Here is a 15,185-nt window from a genome sequence, read left to right as displayed (position 1 = left end):
TGGAATCTATGATCATGCAAACTGCTTAATCACATTTTGAATGATTTCATATATCAACCACTTAAATTAACAACCACTCAAAATTATGATATATTAACTATTAATGTATTTGAAGATGACAAAATTTAGAATGATAAAAAAAAACATTTATACACATGAGATGGCGCTAGTGGGATGCTTGAAAGTCTATCCCATGGTTAGTACGAAGTTGTCCAGACGTTAATACAAAACTAATAAATCTTGGAATGAAATTCTTACGTACCCATCAAAGTAGCAAAACTAACTGATCCATATCGACCAATGCATCTTATGTTACCATCGAAAAAAATCGAGTTGAAATCTTTTGCTCAAAGATTATAATAGCATGAGATATATATATATATATATATATATATATATATATATATATAATTGTTTTCAAAAGTAAAATGAGTCGGCTTCACACGAAGATGATCTATTAATGTTGTAATGAAGTGGGTTTTCAATTGAAACATAGTCGAGCAAAATATTTCTTCCAGTGACCTGAACTAAGTTCTTGAAAATTATGATATTTGATCACCTGCTCCACGATGTCAATTAGCATCCTGAAGTGTTATGAAACCTACGCTTTTTATAATAAAATGTCCAAATTGTGAGGGGTAAAATACTTCATGCCCAAGAACAGCCCTTGCCCACCAAGCCTCTACTAGGAGACAAAATAAGAGAAAGTGAGAGGGAATAAGAAGGGACAAAGGGGTGAGGGTGTCAGGAGAATAATGTAGGAAAGAGAGAGACGGTTAGACACTCAAAGTAGACATTTCTCACCACTACTGAGGTGCATGTAGAAAGAGGGTCAGATAAAAGCAAGTGGCCAGACATTTCGAATGGAGCTTCTACTTCAACTTCTTCTTTAGGAAGGGGGAGCTCCAGCAAGGTGTTCTTCTCCAGTAAATACATTAAAAATTTCCATTGTACAAGGAGAAATGAGAAACTATGAGAGAATGTAAACAAACGTATTTTAGTGAATTTCTCCTCTCCGAACGACCGTGGACGTAGACATCATGTCGTACCACTTAAATCTCTGTGTCTCAATCTCTTACTTTCCTTACATTTGTTTTCTATACACTGTCATGAATATAAGCACCGACACCGTATGACGTGTACCAGACTACTGTTGGGGGCTCCAGGCCACACTGATTGAGGCCCGAATGATCTCAACGGGCCGAGAATGACTATTTTTCCCCTTTCGGCCTCTTGTACAATTTTTCGTGCATTAGCAGTAGTGCCGTTTGTGGGATTCAATTCACTTACTAAGCTGGAGGTGGGAGAAGGACAAATTTTCGGTGCGCTGGATAATCTCCGAATGAACAAATAAAGCTTCCTCCAGATAAGTACTCCCAGCTTTCCTGCTTTTATTTTTATTAACGATGTCATTACAAAAATCGAGCTAGTAAACTCTTCCTTGCTTATGTAGTTAATAATACTGTACACTTAAGCGCCTGCACATGACACTTGCGGCTCAAGTGAGAGGGCCACACATCTACCCGGCCCAAGGGGTCTAATTTATGCACAAGACACATGCTCATAGCATAAGCAATGGCGGGCAAATACTGTGCATTTATATGCACAGTGCCTAAACCCTTAACTGACACAGTGCTCTATGCATTGTAAATACATTGTACACATACATGAATACAATGGGCAAACACTATGCACTTAAGTGCATAGTGCCATGCATGCACATTTGAATTGTGCATGGCATGCACAGTGCCATGGATAGTGCACAATGGGTGTGCGGCAACTAGCACTTGGGAGCCTCGCGACAGCTTGCCTCCAGGCCCGTTGACCCACCAGCAGTGACCACATGGACCGCATGTGGTTTTTGTCCAATGAATGGTGGGCCCCACCCGTGGGGCCTATCTAGGGCTTAGGCTATGCACAACAGTGTACGCCCAAATGAGCCACAACCGAGTCGTGGCACAACTAGGGGCTGTGTCGGCGATCACCATACGAATCGCAAGTGCCTTTAATCTCCTTGGAGACAGTCCATGACCACTTGGCCATAGTGGGGACCTTTCCGCACTACCACGTGCATGAGAATACATGTGGTCAATATCTCGTAGGCCCAGTCATGCCGTGGCACAGTTGGTGTGCCGATGGCCACCATGTGGATCGCCAGTATGCTCTATCCTAGCCTAAACGCCACCGCCGTGCCCCGACACATGGTGGGCAGTAGTGGCTTGAAACCATGCACCTAGTGCATGAAACGTGCACTGGACTCCAAGGCTAGCTCACGGCGGAGGTCTACTCGCCCACTAAAGGACCACCATTCCTCAACTGAAGTCACCTGGAAGCATCTCGGCCACAAGCTTCACGGACATATATGAACATCCCGACCCCCATTCAGCTCAGCACGTTGCATGGCCTATGCCACATTCTTCACCAACCCCTCCTTGGACAAAAGCTACTCACCTAGCTGCTCGTCCGAAGCCTGATTGCCTTGTTGATCACCTTGCTGCTCGCCCAAGTCTGCTCGCCAAAGTTTTCCCGAGCATGATGCCCTTCTCCCTAGCTGCTCAAGCGACAGACCATAAGCCACAAAGCCTCTGCCTGAAAGGTGAAGCTAGTTGGCTGTGTTCAACATGATGAAATTCACTCAGCAGTAAGAAAATGAAGAAGAAGAAGAGAGAGAGGAAGGCGAAGAAATTGCAACAAGCTGCACGCAATTTTCAATCAAGCAAAAATTGACTACAGCAACTAAAACTCCCTAGTTTGTCTCTCTCAAAAGTTTTGTGAATTTATTTCTACTAATAAAACTACTTCCTATGGTGTGGAACACTAGCCACGTAGCCCCACTTGAGCATGACCCAGGCGTCCTAATATAACTCTATCGGGACAAATTGTTTGGCACTAACGTGCATGCAGGCAACTTTCCAATAGCTAACAACCAGTGTGTAAGCATGTGCTACGCGTGTGGAACGTTAACCACACATGAGCCATGCACGGTACACATAATGGAGAACAAGGAACAACCCTACCCCTAGTGCACGTTGCATGGCCCATGCAACATGCTCTACCAACTTGCTCGCTCAGCATGTGCCACCAACATGCTCGACCAAGTCTGCTCATTCAATTTCAGTCAAGTAATAATCGACTCCAGCAACCAAAACTTGGGCAAGTTGCTTGGCATCGCAAGCACCTAAATCTTCTTCATCGCTGGAACATGACAACCCGCAGGCCTCATCGGCACATCTCCAACCTTCGCCGTGCTCTGGAAGAGCAATTTAGGTTTGCCACCTCACTTTGTTGTTTGGATCATTTACGCTAATCGAGTTGACCTTTTTTTAGCATAGACAAGCGCCTCTGTCAGCAAAGCTGAGTCCCTAGACTCATCGCGACACAACAGTCAAACACAAGTCCCTAGACTTGTTGACATTTGTGCCAGTAAAGCCAAATCCCTAAACTCACCATGACATAACTGTCGAACACAAGTCTTTAGACTTGTCAGTCCTCACGCCAGCAAAGCCGAGTCCCTAGACTCACTCTGAAATAACGATAGAACACAAGTCTCTATACTTGTTGACCCTCGCATTAGCTAAGCCGAGTCCTTATATTCAATGCGATACAACAGTCAAATACAAGTTCCTAGACTTTTCAACCCTCAAGCCAGCAAAGTCGAGTCCTTAGACTCGCCATGATACAATAGTCGAACACAAGTTCCTCGGCTTGTTAACCCTCACGCCAACAAAGTCGAGTCCCTAGACTCGCCATGATGTATTGGTCGGGCTAGAGTCCTAAAGCTCGCCCACACGACAAGTCAGACACAAGTCCCTAGACTAGCTGACCATCATGCCACCAAGTTGAATCCCTATACTCGTCACAATGGATTGGTCAGGCTAGAGCCCCAAGGGTCGCCCACATGACCAGTCAGACACAAGTACCCAGAATGTCCGACCTTCGTGCCATCAAGCCAATCCCTAGCCTCGCCGTGAAGTTTAAGGCTGGCACTAGTTTCAAGACTTGCCCAGAAGGCCATTCGGACACAAGTCCCTAAACTTGCCAACCTTCCCACTGATACGAGTGCCTAGACTTGCGCCGAGTGTCACATTCCAGCCATAACTGTTGCCAGTGGGTTAGCTCCGAGAGTGGGCCTTCGGAGTTAATAGGCTTTCGAGCTCCACAATCGTCTTGTGTGGGTTACCTTAAAAAATGAGCTGATGGGCTCAGCAACTGCCTAAGGTGGGCCTAGGGGTCAATAGGCCCTCTGACCGATTTGCATGGGTTACTTCATACAAAACTCCAACACTAACAAAATTGAAAACGAAAACATCTAGCGAACATTCACTTTCCAAAAAACTGACAAGCATACATTTAGACGCACTGATGGACTACACACATTCTATGGTCAAGCAACCTCTCGCCACAGCCGAGCTTTGCAGTTGCATCTTATGCAGTTGAGCACACTTCCTGCCATAGTCGAGCTTCACACTGGCATCTTATGCGGTCGAGTATATCTCTCGCCACGTCCAAGCTTCGCACTCCTGTCTTACACAGTCGAGTACACCTCCCACCACAGATGAGCTCCGCACTAGCATCATACGTGGCAAGTACACCTCCCGCCATAGTCGAGCTCCACGCTTGCATCTTACTTGTTTGAGTACATCTCTAGCCATGTCTGAGCTCTGTGCTCCCATCTTACGCAGTCGAATACACCACTTATCATAGCCAAGCTCCGCGTTGACATCTTATGTGGTCGAGTACATCTCTCACCACGTCTAACCTTCGCGCTCCCATCTTATGCGGCCGAGTACATCTTATGCCATAGCCGAGCTACACACTCGCACTACACACAGTCGAGCCTATCTCCTACTGACCTCACCAAGACGAGCTCCTCGATAGCACTTCACGTGGTTGAGCCTATCTCCCGCGCTCATAAATCTTTATTGCTTAACATGAGAGGAACGGATTGGGGCGGATCAGTTCGACTGTATATTTTCTGAAGATTCTTAAGATCTTCTTTTTGGAAGAAATTGCCCTTAAGAATCGTGGGCAATTGTGAGGGGGTAAAATAGACCAGGCCTAGCCCACTAGGCCACCACTAGGAGACAAAATAAGAGAGAGGGAGAAGGGATAATAAGGGACAAGGGGGTAAAGATATTAGGAGCCAAGGGGTGTCAGGAGAAAGTAGGAAATTGAGAGAGAAGGCCAGACACGCAAATCTGACATCCCTCATCACTTTCGAGGCACACACAGAAATAGGGTCAGATAAAAGCAAGCGGCCAAACGACTCAAAGGGGCTTCGACTTTGACTTCTTCTTCAACCTCTAGAAGGGGAGCTTCAGCAAGGGAGTGTTCTCCAACAAATACATTCAAGATCTCCATTGTAGAGTGAGAAATGAGAGGCTATGAGAGACTGTAAACAAGCATATTATAGTAAAATTTTTCTCCCCAAATGACTATGGATGTAGGCATCATGCCGAACCACGTAAATCTCTACGTCTCAATCTCTTACTTTCCTTACTTTTGTTTTTTATACATCGCCATAAATGTGCGCACCGACATCATACGGTCGTATTAGGTCACTGCCAGGAGCTCCAAACCACATGATTGAGACCCGAATCATCTCAGCTGGCTGGTAATGACTCTTTCTTCCCTTCCGGCCTGTTGTACGATTTTTCATGCATCAACACAAATGTTGATTAATTACATGAATTGTCTCATAGTTTGAGCATCCTCTTTGTGAGAATCCGATACAAGTCAAGGCTAGTTATCTATATTGACTGAGTAATACTAGGAATTAGCCCTAAATAGACAAATTTTGTGTAAGCTTTTTGTAAAAAAAAAATGGGTCTCACTAATAAATAATAGCTTTTTAGGCTTTTTCAAAGTGGCTGGGTCCCTTTTTTTTACAAAGGCTTGCACAAAACTTGTCTACTTAGAGTTTGTACAAATCATTTCACACACTGACATACTAATATCCTGTCATTCAGGGTACTTATAGTTACCGTTTGCTACTAGAGCAAGAAGTGGCCCCTCCGGCTTAGGGTACTAGGTTGTGTATGTACTAATGGACTCCTGTTGTGGATCATCTTCTACCAACCATGCAAACTAACCCATTTGGAGCATTTAACCATTGGGGAGACAAGACTTTCTTAGGTCGACATTGTGTCGGTGTTAGATTGAGTGCATGCAAAAATAAATTCACATATAGTTGCTCTTCATACACCTTTTAGAGATAGGATGCATGCTCTCACTAGATCAGATTGCTTAGATCGATTAACGGCCTCCTAAATTTGAAGATGCATGCATAGATATGGTGCCCATGCATGCAACGTGCAGCTTGAAGACTTAGCGGAGAATATCTCCTAAGAATATCATAAATTAATAATTAACTTTTAAATTCTATGTTGATTTAACATTTGAACAAAAACTAAGAAGTTCGTAGAATGTAACGTCCAAATGTCAAGTATATGTTTGATGAAGAATGTCAAGTAAACATTTGGAATGATGTCATACAAACATCCAAACATTAATTTACTTTAAATGATGTCATACAAATAATTATCGAAATAAATGTTTCATATTCAAACGTTAATTTAACTGAAGTACTGGTACGTACTAGTTCGTATATGTTTTCATTTAAAAGTCTAAACGAGAATAAAATCTTCGGTAGACTTGGAGAGGCATGTTCATCCCCTTGGGATGCCGGGGTGGGGTCTAGAGGTGAAAACCCCACTCCCTGCCAATGAGGAGCGGGGGCAAGGTGAGGGCTACCCCGCACTGTAGCACGCTTACTTCCCACCATTCCATATGGCTAATTCTTCTACTTCAAGTAGAACATACTGGTTCCATAAAAGAATTAAATGGCACATAAATACTTTGTATAACTCAAACCAACAATTTCTTTATCAGTAATACTCATCCTCCTCATCTTCACTATCCCACAAAAAATTCTTCAGGTTCTCTTCCTCTGGTGCCCATCCCCCTCTCTGCATCCTCCTCTTCCACTTCAGAAAAAGCAAAAATCATTACACCATTAATGTTGGTCCTCATTGCAACAAGTTCGTCCACTACATTGTCCAAAAAATGGCTTTCATTAGCAACATTGTCATCCAAACTAGTAACAGAGAACAACTCATCCTTATCCCTCCTCCTTTGACTCTTATTGTTTGGCAAGTGAGAGTATCTCAAGTACTCTCACTACTATTCTTTACTTTATTATTACTTTTCACCTACTTTTTACTACTATTTAATATTTTATTATTACTTTTTCACTACTATTCACAAACATTCTCAATTCTCAAGTATTCTCACTTGAATCCATAGGACCCACAAACCCACATGCATACCCAATGCCCTATCCAAATGCCCCACCACTATCATCCCCAAATTCGCATCCCTTGCCCTCGTCAACATCTTTGAGAAATCCGAATTGTCCGATACTAGAAATAACCAATCAAGCCCTCGGCTCATCGAGTGTTGCATTTGCCTATTCACCACCCAATCTGCCGCCTGAGGTTTGTCTTCCACTGTCTTTACAAACACTCCGGCGCAACTCAGCTTCAATGCCAACCCGAACCCAAGCTTCGGCATAATCAATTACCTCTCTGCCTCATTGTTCTTGTGATTCCCGAACATGAATCTCTCCTTGTAACTTTGTCTCTTCTTTCCCTTAAGTGACCTCATCCGGTTCTGCTTCTTCTTGCGCTACCGCTCATGGAACTACTTGAAGTGCTTCTTAAGGTCGAGATTGGTCTTACACTTGTAGCCGTAGACACCATAGATATAGGGTTCAGATGGGAGAGCCAGACCCTTGCGTTCCAAAACCTCCAACTGCTTGTGCTCACGCCGTTGCTGGAGTACCCACTGGGGCAAATGGATGAAGGCATGGCGGTTGGTGTAGGCCGAGATGTCAATCACATCGCCAAACCTTTGGGCCACCTGCTTCAGCGCCACGATTGCCTTGTACGGTGGAGGTCCCACAGAACCAAAACCTTCTTTTGCTTTGGCGTATAGACCCTATGCCTATTCTTGACCATGTCGATTTTTGAGGCTGCCGAGGATACGACCCTGTTGGAGGCGAAGCATCTCAATCTCGATAGACATGAGACTATAGATTGGGAGGAAGAACATATTGAGACAATGGGGAAGCAAAGGAAGGGAGGTTGGGATGAAGGATAGGTAGGTCTGTGGAGGAAAAGTGAAGGGAGATTGTCCATTGCCGTGATGAGAAGACTCATGGTTCATTATATGCTCTTCCTCTGCCCTCCATTAGAGAAAGAGAAAAAAGTTAGTGTTAAATAATAAACTTAATTTAGTAAATGTTAGATGAAGAGTTGCCTTTTGGAAGATTCATGAACTAGAGTGAGGGTTCATCTTGAAAGAAATAATTCATGTATTTAGAGATTCATTTATTTGGGGTATTCATGTACTTGGTATTCGTATACTAGGGAAGTTCAAGTTTAGAGTAAATGCTAGTTGAATCTACAAGCCTATAAATACTCATGTATGCATTGGTACAAAGTAAGCCATTTGAGAAGTATTAATTCAGTTAGAGAAATTTCCAAAATAGACTCTCCTCTCTTTCCTCTAGAATAGAATATCTATTTTTCTCCTCCAACAAATTCTAGCATCAGAGCCATAATTTTCTAGATCTTGAAGATGGCCAGCTCAACGTTTCCATTACAATTTTCGTATTTGACAAAGGAGAATTATGAGAATTGGTGCATTCAAATGAAGGCTTTGCTTGGATCTCAAGATGCATGGGAGATCATAGAGAAAAGCTATGAGGAGCCTAGAGATGAAGCTTCGTTGAGTCTTAATCAAAAGGAGGCTCTGTAAAGTTTGCGAAAGAATGACCAACAAGCTCTCACGCTCATCCATCAATTTTTGGATGAAAAAATGTTCGAGAAACTGGCCAATGCCACTACTTCCAAGCAAGCATGGGAGATCTTGCAAAACTCCTATCAAGGAGTTGATAAAGTGAAGAAGGTGTGGCTCCAAACACTAAAGAGTGAGTTCGAAGTCCTTCATATACAATAATCTAAGACGATTGTGAATTATTTTCAAAATTGTTGGCCATTGTGAATCAAATGAGAAGATATGGAGAAAAGCTGGAGGATGTCCTGGTGGTTGAGAAGATTCTTTGCTCATTGCTTTCAAAGTTTGATTATATTGTGGTGCCTATCGAAGAGTCGAAAGACTTGGAGATCATGACGATTGATCAACTCATGGGATCTCTTCAAGCCCATGAAGAGAGACTCAAGAAGAATAAGGCAGATCCTATTGAGCAAGTTCTTGCCACAAACTCTCTCTGTAAAAGAGAAGGAAGGAGAGCATGACAAAAGTCAACGAGGAAGAGGACGTGGACAAGAAAGAGGAGGAGGCGAACAAAACAATCAAAATGCCAACCATGAAGAGAGAGGTCAATCCTCAAGAGGTCGTGACAGAGGAAATTACTCAAGGCAGAATGGGCAACAATATGACAAGTCCAAAATGAAATGCTACAACTGTCAAAAGTATGACCACTATGCTTCGGAGTGCTGGAGTTCTCCTAACAATGCTGAAGAGAAGGTGAATCACATTGAAAATGAGGAAGCGGAGCCCACTTTGCTACTAGCCTACAAAGGAGAAGAAACTAGTAAATCGAATTTGTGGTATTCGATAATGCTGCAAGCAATCATATGTGCGGAGACAACAGCAAGTTCGTGGAGCTTGATGAACCGATAAGTGGGAATATCACTTTTGGAGATTTGTCAAAAGTTCCCTTCAAAGGGAGAGGTACAATTCTAATTTGGTTGAAAATGGGAGTCATCAATTTATGTCAAATGTTTATTATGCTCTAAGTATGAGAAGCAACATTTTGAGTTTGGTGCAACTCTTAGAAAAAGAGTTTGAGATGAAAAATTGTAGTCTTTTTCTAAGAGATGGGAAGAATTTGATTGCTTAAGCAACATGATGTTTTTGCTTGATATTCAAATTGATGTGGCTAAGTGTCTCAAAGCTTGTGTGAAAGATACGTCTTGGCTTTGGCATTTAGAATTTTTTGTTGATTGAAGTTGTTGGCTCAAAAGGAGATGGTGAAAGGCTCGCCACCCATTGATCAATCCGATCAACTTTGCGAAGGGTGTCTTGTTGGCAAACAATTTTGGAAGAGCTTTCCAAAAGAATTATTTACAAGAGCAAGTGAGCCTCTCCAACTTGTTCATACCAATGTTTGTGGACCGATCAAGCCTTCTTCATGTGTTAAAATTTGATATTTCCTCCTTTATATTGATGACATTAGTACAAAAACGTAGGTACATTTTTTGAAAGAAAAATCTGAAGTGTTTGATGCTTTTAAAAAAATTCAAAATACTTGTTGAAAAGCAAAGTGGCTATGAGATTAAGGCTTTGAGATCAGATAGAAGGAGTGAGTTTACATCTAATTAATGAATTTAATGAGTTTTCTGAAGTACATGAAATTCGTCAGGCTTTGACGGTTACAAGACCATCTTAACAAAATGGGGTGGTTCAAAAAAAGAACAAAATGATTCTCAATATGGCTTGAAGCATGTTAAAGACGAAGATGATGTCTAAAGAGTTTTGGGCCGAAGCAGTTGATTATGTTGTTTACGTACTATAAGAAGTGTAGAGAACTCAACTCCCCAAAAGGCATGGAGTGGAAGAAAGCCAAGTGTTTTCCATTTGAGAGTTTTTGGAAGTAATGGCTATGTGCATGTGCTCGATCAATAAATATCCAAGCTTGATGATAAAAGCAAGAAGCACATATTCATCAGCTATGATCAAAGATCTAAAGGCTACAAGCTTTATAATCCAAGCGCTGAGAAGATGATCGTTGGTAGAGATGTGAAATTTGATGAAGAAGGTTCGTGGGATTGGAGTGATGAAGAAAATGAAAGATATGATTTCTTTCCTTTTTTCTGAAGATGAAGATCATGTAAATGATGTATAAGAACTCACAACGCCTCCTCAATCACCAACAATTCCTAGTACTCATTCATCATCTTCCTATGAAGGAAGTTCTAGTGAAACACAATCCCGAATGAGAAGTCTCCAAGATCTTTATAAGGTAATGGAGAATTTAACTGATGATTTAACTCTTTTTATCACTTTGCCGATTATGAACCAATAGGTTTTGAAGAAGCAGTACAGAAAAGGTGGAGAATTGCCATGGATGAGGAGATCAAATCAATCAAGAAGAATGATACTTGAGAATTGGTGACTTTACTAGAGGGACAAAAGCCCATTGGTGTGAAGTGGGTTTTCAAAGTAAAGCAGAATGCCAAGGGAGAAGTAGAAAGATTCAAGGCAAGATTGGTGGCCAATGGATATAGCCAACGTCCCGATATTGATTATGGAGAAGTCTTTGCCCTCGTTGCACTATCAAGACGATCTGGATGATTATTTCTCTTGCAGCTCAAAAGAAGTGGAGGATTTATCAAATGGATGTCAAGTGGAGGATTTCTCTTGTGTTTGTCATGCAATTTGGATGAGGAGATTATTGAAGGAGCTACTTATGCCACAAGAGGAAGCCACAAAGATTTTTGTTGATAACAAGTCGGCACTTGAATTGGCAAAAAATCTGGTCTTTCATAATAGAACTAAGCATATTATACAAGTTTCATTTTCTTCGAGAATGCATTATCAAGAACGAAGTACAAGTCAAATTTGTGAAGACCCTTGATCAAGTTGTATATATTTTTACAAAGCCTCTCAATTATGATAGTTTTAACAAGGCAGATTTTGAATAATAAACTTAATCTAGTAAATGTTAGATGAAGAGTTGTCTTTTGGAAGATTTATGAACTAGAGTGAATGTTCATCTTGAAAGAAGTAATTCATGTATTTAGGGACATTCTTGTATTTGGGTATTCATGTACTGGGGAAGTTCATGTATTAGAGTAAATGCTAGGTGAATCTACAAGCCTATAAATACTCATGTATACATTGGCACAAAATAAGCCACTTGAGAAGTAGATCAGTTAGAGAAATTTCCAAAATAGTCTCTCCTCTCTTTCCTCTAAAATAGAATATCTAGTTTTCTCCTCCAATAGTCAGTGTGATATTTGGCTTTCTCATCCTCTTTGTGTGCTCGCCATTTTCTTATCTTCAAAGCTTAAGCTGGTACAATATCTCAATCCACAAGATACCATTCGCATCCATCTGTTTTTAGATTATTTCTTGTTTTTATTGTAATTTTACATTTTTCCTTTCGTGGTTCAGTCGACAATATCTAGAATATACCATTACTACCAAGGCCTTTATTGCTTACTTATAATCAGCCTCGTATAATATAATTTTTTTATAATATAAGTTAAAATTAAATTTATTTATAAATGAATACTTATTATATCATTGGTGTAAATTATATACACATAACTATATATTTATAATTTTTTATAATTTATTTTATAACTGGCCAATTTAATTGTACTAATTTGATAAAATAATTTTAATTTAAAAAAGAATTATAAAATAAGTGTAAAAGAGTTGTAAGTTAATTTTATAATGTTAGATTTTAGTTATTAATTAACATATGGACTTTGAAGTAACACGGGATAGACTATCAAGCATCTTAATAAGCCACACCGGGAAAAATCTCATCCTAAAGTTTGTAATTTTCAAACAAATCGGCCATTACATAATATTTTGAGTGCAATTTATTAAGTGGTTGACTTATGAAACCATTTAAAATCTGTTTCATCAACTTGTATTATTAAGAATGATAAAAATCCGTGACAAAGTTGATGTGCAACCAAAAGATTTGGTATATAGAAGATAATAGAGAAGAAAGAGTAATAATGGGAATAGTACGTTGATTAGTTCTAGAGTATACAAATCTTGTGCACTTTATTTTTATTTTTTATTTTTTATGATGGGCCTTAATCTTTTTTAAAAGGAGTGCGCAATTCTTACATACCCTAATACTATATCTAACATTACTTCCATACAACATACTATTTATTTAGATTATTGAATTTGTAGGATCAATTAGGTTTAATTACTTCTAGTGATAAAAGTTGTGTAGAAAACTTTCAGCTAGCTTCTGACCAATGTGAACAGCAGACTTTGTATCCAAATGCAAGTGATCTACTAAAAAGGTTGATCCCATAGAGTCGACGTGCACGACATTTTTCAAGTTTATTCTCAACTGAGCATATCTTACAAGTCTTAGGAATTTTCCTTGTCCACTAGAAACTAGAACCTGCAAAAAATATGTATATTTTTAGAATTTTTATAATGATTAATTTGCAAAGATGCATGGTGGAACTGTAACCAATTTGTGAAAGGAGAAATGTTTTAGTAAAAATGAGATCCCACAAAAATAAATTCACAAACTGATATAACTTGATGTGACACATTAAATGGTAAAGCAACTTTATTATAAACTACATCTAACGTATCATATAAAATCATGTCAGTTTGTAAGATTATTTGTAAAAGAAACTGTGCATAAAAGAAACTGATTGAACTAAGCAATAAATAAACCAAAGAAAGTACCATAAGAATGGGGAGATCAGGAGAGTCAAGATCGTGTCGAATATTATTGATAAACTTCTCCAATCTTCCAAAATAGAGCCTAGAGTCCCACTCACCACAATCACTCTCTCCCTGAAACCAAAGCAATGCACGAATATTACCACCAGAACTTTGCCTCGCAGCTCTTGCTCTACCCACCAACTAATTGTATAGATGAGTACCCTTTTGCCAGTTTTCTATCTTTGTTCCTCCTATTGCACAAGGGACCAAACCAATCACTCCAAAGTTTGGATGTTTTGCCAATATTTGGTTGGAAAAGGGCATGCTTGGTCCCACCCCGCAGGTCTTCAAATTGTCAATTTCCTTATGAAGAGGATCACGAGCTATCTCCCAAGTCTTGTTTAAAGATAGTGTGAGGATGTTGGGAGTGGGAGTGCATTGTGGAGGAACCTTTCCATCCCACTTGAGCAAGTTGGTTTTGGTGTCATTGTAAACGCCTCCACGTCCAGCCATGTTGTTTTGTCCTGCTAACAGGAATATGTTTTTGGGTTTGAGCTCTCCGGGCATAACAGACCCAACATGAGTAACAAGTACGAAGAAGATGATGGAAAGAACATCCTATTTTCTTGTCTTTTAGATATTGCAGGAGTAATAGTTGTGCAGTGATGGAAGAGAAGCAGACTGCATCTTATATTTATATGACTTGGAACTCCATTTTAGGTGGTGTAAAGAGTGTATGATTTATTTTTAGCCCTCAACTCTCTAACGAAGAAAACAAACAAGCACTCAATGTCAGGAGTTTTCGACCACCAAAAAGATACTTCATTTTTAGCCTCATCTCTATAACTGAGAAAACAAACCAGTTTTCAGTACTTAAAAAATTTGATTATTGTTATGTCATGGAAGTCTGCATTCTCTTAGAAAGTTGTGAACATTGGATATGATTGGGTCGAATGCTATATACCAGTTGTCAGGTGCATGCTTATTAACCAGAAAGAAATTATCGTAATAATACCAATAAATTGAATTAAAAATTAGCTGTTTGGAAGCCACACCCCAAGGTTATAATCAATATAACTTTCTTCGACTCTTTTCTTCTCAGAGTACTTACTTGGACTATATTACCCAAAATCAATATACTATATAATTTTTTAGAGTAATATTAAATACATTCCTAGTCAAAATGTACAAGTTCCGTGCACGCCATTTAAAAAAAAAGATCAATTCACATTAAAAAATATTTTTTTATATGAGTCATATTTACCTTCTCTTTAAAAAAAAAAGAGTGCGTAAAAATAATTTGCTAACGAAAAGGTCGTAATATAGCCCTTCATATATATTCTCGTTTCTTTTACTTCATGTTAGTTACAACTTTAAACATGATCTTTGTTCACTATTTTTTTCAGATGACTTTGATAGTTGTAACATGATTATAAGATAAATGTGAGATATGTGCCAAGTGGCATAAGTTGATTAATGATATTTTAGAGACTACGTAGTAGAGTTTAGCTCATTTTACTTGAAAGAATTTTTTAGGTACTTGATTTTTTAGGAAATATTGTATTTAAGCTTTCTTAATATTTTGGATCTCAGGTGGAAAGGTTCCCTTGGTACAGGGCGTGACAAAAGAAGTATTATATTTACGAAAATAGCCTCAACTTAAAACTGGGCAGTAAAAATTTTGTAAACAATATAATGTCTTAATCATTTTCGTAAATTAAAAT

The 15,185-nt window shown here is 39.6% G+C and overlaps 2 pseudogenes; both read right to left on the bottom strand.

Moving 5' to 3' along the window:
- Positions 1–6,887: 6,887 nt before the first annotated feature.
- LOC121244131 lies at positions 6,888–8,036 on the bottom strand (annotated as a pseudogene).
- A 4,952-nt stretch (positions 8,037–12,988) lies between these two features.
- On the bottom strand, positions 12,989–14,028 carry LOC121244130 (annotated as a pseudogene).
- Positions 14,029–15,185: the final 1,157 nt, after the last annotated feature.

This window comes from Juglans microcarpa x Juglans regia, chromosome 8S, assembly GCF_004785595.1.
Source record: "Juglans microcarpa x Juglans regia isolate MS1-56 chromosome 8S, Jm3101_v1.0, whole genome shotgun sequence".
Taxonomy (NCBI): Eukaryota; Viridiplantae; Streptophyta; class Magnoliopsida; order Fagales; family Juglandaceae; genus Juglans; species Juglans microcarpa x Juglans regia.
Note: the sequence above shows the minus strand (reverse complement) of the source record. Positions and strands in the feature narration are given on the sequence as shown.